Below are 4,897 nucleotides of genomic sequence, written 5' to 3'. Positions count from 1 at the left end.
CCTCCCTGTCTTCCTTCCCAGTAGGGCCTGTCGCTGATGCCTCTAAGTGCAGTGTAAGCTTCTTGAGCCAAGGTAAGCTTCTTGAGCCAGGGCTTTGTCACCTCTCTGTCTGCAGAGCATCCTGCCAGACATGGGAGGAAGGATTTCAGTGCCATCCTGCTGACTTAAGTGGAGTTTAGGTCTGGTCAGACCCTTTATAAATGGTGAGCAACAATTTCTTACTGTCGATGTGAGGAAAGAGGGAGCACCAATCTGTAAGGAAAAGCTTGCGAGCAAAGTAAATCTTCTGCAACATAAACAGAAGGGGAAAAAAAAAGAAGAAATGTGCTGCATTGATAGTGTTTCCAAGTTTCACACATCTTTATTAATGAATTTCAAGATCAAGACAATCATTTTGTTATAATTTGCTTGCTGATTACACTTGAAACTGCTAGCTCCACCAAATAGTTTGTTTCATTATTACAATGGTTATTTCATAATGTTCAATCAGGTCTAGTTCAGTACATTTTCTAAAGTAATGCACAAACATGTTACAGAATGTGAAAAGCCAGCTGGCAAACTTATTGTTCAAAATACAGATCCAAGGTTTGCCAGGAATCTCTCCTCTTTGATATGTATGGAAACCAGGCCAAACATAATTTCAGTATGTTTTTAGGGTGTTTTCCAAATAACCAAACTCTAATAATGCATTTATAGATGGTTTGGGACAGCTTGGATTCTGAGATAGGTTTGATTCTTTAGTGCAGAAGCATAACATGACACCACACCTTCTTGAAGTGCAGAGTATTATATTTATTAACAATGTCTTTCCATTTTTTTAAGATAAAGCAAAATAAATTATCCCGAAATAATGGAATTCACATTCCTTTATATGCACTGATTGATTTAAATTGCATTTTAAATCTTCACCTTATAGCTAAGAGATAGGAATAGCTGATGTGGAGGAAGCACTTTAGTAAATATGTCAGCCACTGAACTACTAGGATCTTTACCTCATGCTCTTTATCACTGCTGATGTATACTAGCTACTTCAGTGTATACTACTGAACACACAGTTATTCAAGGTAATATGATGTAAGAATGCTGAAATGTGGAGGCTGATAACAATATTTTCATATGAGTACTGAATAAATAATGAAATCATAAAAATCGATCCATGTGTGGGAAAAGTTACAGTGCATTCACAAACTCATGGTCTAGAAAAGAAGAAGATTGTTTACAGTATTCTGGGAAATAAACTAGCAGGGACTGATGTAAATGGTAACTGGTCTGTATTATTGAATTCCATTGTTTTTAAAAAAAGCATTTAAAGCTTGTGTTGCTACATAACAGATTTAAATAATTTTGAGTTCAAGTCACTTCACATTTCTGTAACACTTGAGAGGTTGACCATCTTCCTCCTTTATTTCCTATAAAGCAAATATAAGTTTAATTTTACTTTGCTGGTACTCCAGATTTAGACCTTGTTGCTGTTCTTAAAATGAGTCAACAATTGTGATTTCTCTTGCTAAACTACATATGAAAATTCTTTAATTTTTTATGTATATAATTTCATATGGATAATGTGACCCATATATTTTTCTTTTCATGCGTTTTTTGCCTGTAAGCTTCACTACATCTTGCTGCATATCCTGACCCTTATCTTTGACCTCTGTATCTTGACCCTATCCTTCTTGAATCCTGACTTCAAGAGCTTGATTAAGTTAGATTTTCCTTGAGCACCTTTCACGTGAACATCAGCCTGTGAAAAGCTGTCTATTACTTCTAACTAAATGGGGACCTTTTTATGACCTGTTTCTCACGCTGCTTGTAAACTTGTATACCACAGGCAACCCTGCCTTAAAGAGGTGGTAACCTAACATTGCTTTCTTTTCTTTTGCTTTAACATTTATGCTCTCTCCTGCCAAAACTCAAAGCACGATATATCAGCAATTCTCCCTCCAGCCAAAGAAGGCTAGACACAGCTTGCCGTGGAGCCTGTCAACTCCATGTGTCAGCCTGAGGGAATCAAATGAGAGCAATGAAACGTGTTTTCCACCTACAGAGTCAGTAGCCTCTGGCACCTACTGGTACAGGAGCAAAGGAGGAGCAGTAGCACCGCTGGCCTGGCTCAGGTCCTGTGGTTTTACTTTTTATAGCAAACGTTTCTGGTGTAAACTTGTCCCAGCTTATTTTACAACTCATTTAGAAACTGCAGTATTAAAAATACTTTAATTTTGGAATTTATTTTTATTATTATTTTTATTAATACTTTAATTTTAGAATATTTTTTTTTTTAATCCCTTTTTCAAGTGACTGAGTTGACCCAGCAGTCATTAAAGGGCAGTGTTTTGTTGCTTATAGGGGCCTGGATTTGAAGATATCTTGGCTTCATGTCTCAGTAGTGGTTCTTGAGCTTGGCAAAGCATTAACTGTTGCCATCTTAAATTAGTCTGTCCCTCTTGATACAATTTCCTTCTGAATTGCAGAGACACCTATGTAGTTCATCTTTCTAACTGTAAAAGAGGTCATAAAATGAACATGAAATGTGGATAGACAGGTCCAACTCTCAGCCCAGCATCCACTCTTTTGTGCATTGTGCACTATCTCTTAGGGCAAAACACTAGTCCAAAGTGACTGCTGCCTTAGAGAACTTCAATTTTTACCCACCCAAGGCCAGACACATGCAGCAGAGCTTTCCATAACCAAGGGCTGCCAGACTGTGTGGCTACCCAGGGTTGAAACTCCAAAATATCTCACATCAGACCACTTTTGAAATCAGCGTCCTTAGCATTTCTGTCATTCCTCCCTCTCTAAAGTGAGAATAATACAAGATTCCTCACCATAGTTTGGTAGTGCTAATCATGAGCTTATTTTGATTATAAAAGCACAAAATATTTTTTAAAATATGTGGAATTCAAGTTCAGAAACAGAACAAAGTATCTCAAATGTGTGTAGCTGATGCAAGGGCAACGGTGGACAACTTCATTTCTTACATTAGAAGAAAAAGAAAAGTAGGAGAGCATGTGTCATTTTGATCTAATTTTGATCTAATGTTTGCCTGGAGAGCACAGTGAAACCACAGCTGCTCCTCCTTTAGCAAAGAAGCGTACACCCAACTTGTAGCTATAAACAATACTTATCTCTGTTTCTGTAGGAAGCATACAGTGTTACTTTGTGATACTTGTGCAGCTCTGCATGCTCAGTCATTATCAGTCTACATGACTGTTCATAATGTAGAAATACTTCATTTCTGTTTTTAAAGGTGCATAAGATTTACACAGTGCAGTAGCAAAATTGTGCAATGCTGGCATAAATAATCTGTTATGACAACCCCTCAGGGAGTAACTCCTGTTGGCAGGACGTGAGCAGTCCTGGGATGATCTGATGCACTGGGAACTGCACTATAACAACGGAAACATGAGCTTGGCCTCGGGTATCTCACAGCTCAGGTTGGCAAGCTCAGCTGTGTTAGCAAGGTAATGCAGTTCAACTTCAAAAGGGAAGCCGAAGAGGCTAATAGTCGCTGTAGTGGCCCATCTGCTAGACGGCCAAAACTCCCTATGATATATTAAGGTTTTGGAAGAGACATGCTGAACTTTCTGTTAAATGAAACTTTCGTCATTTTTCTTTTCACTTCTTACTTTGCTTTGCATGCCGATGTAACAATAATCTGCTACCGCACTACTGGTGCCATATACATACATCAGTAAGAAGTCACACTTTAGGGTGCTGACTCATAGCCAACTTAGAAGGGAAGGCTCGTTAAGGGAGTGGGAATTAGCCTCACTGTCTGAAGGAGATTGTCCTTTACCTTTTGGAATCCAAATGTGAGCAGCTCTCCCTCTTGCCTAGCACTCCTGGTGGTGCCCTTCAGGGAGTAGACAGACAGAAGTCTATCCCAGCAGTCCTGTAGGACAGAGTAAAAATGTTCAGACAAGTTTAGATTTTCTGTGTCCAGGTCAACACAGTTCATCTGGCAACATTGTGGTAAAGGTACAACTAAAAATTGTTCTTGCTCTGGTAATTACGATCTGTCAGTGCAGTTTGCTACTTTCTGTCATCTGTGCTGATATCTGTATTTTATCTGTTCTCTATAAAAAAGATGATAAAAGATGGAAAAAATGTATGTAAAACCACTGCGGTTTATAGTACAAATATTGAAAGAGACATTATTAGTAGTTTGAAAGACACTGTACCAGTAGCTGTAACTGTTGAGGATGGACTAGGAAAGGGACAATATGATCAAAGGGGAAACAACTTCAGCACCCAGCTACAGGAAAAGCCATTAATGGCACTTGCATAGATCATATATTCCCCCTCATTTTCAGGAACTCATTCACTGTAGGTACCAGGAGTAGCTGACTTCAGGCAGATGACTTGTTATCCCCTTTCTCCCTCACTGGTGGCATCTGGAGAAGAAGTTGCATATTGCTCTGTTGTACGCATTTCTTGGGTCATCATCGTGGCTTTTGGTGTGTTGGTTTTCTGTCACAGAGATGCACAGAATTATTTTTATGAAGTGGCAGCAGTTCTCAAGATCCTGAGCCATAGCAACTTTTTTATCTGCCACTTTATCCATTAATCGTCCAGTAAATGCAATGCAAATGCCCTTGTTCTTCTTGTTTTCACTTTTTGTTAAACAAAATACCAGCAGATGGCAAGCCTTCACTGGTACAGCTTGATCATGTACCTACACTAAACACAGACCAGACTTTGATTCTTTAGCCTTTCTCAATGAGTACGTCTTCCCTCCTGACCCCTACCATTCCACAGGATTAAGAATAATGCTCCATCAGTTACATACACAAACCTGTATGTATCCACAGACTACAAAAATTCTTAAGATACTACTGTGTCAGTTATCTTGGAAAACTAGATTTGATGTACACAATTACTCGACTAGCTCCAGTGCCTT

Source organism: Athene noctua, chromosome 3 (assembly GCF_965140245.1).
Source record: "Athene noctua chromosome 3, bAthNoc1.hap1.1, whole genome shotgun sequence".
NCBI lineage: Eukaryota > Metazoa > Chordata > Aves > Strigiformes > Strigidae > Athene > Athene noctua.
The sequence above is the reverse complement of the archived record's forward strand: the minus strand, read 5'-3'. Positions refer to the sequence as shown.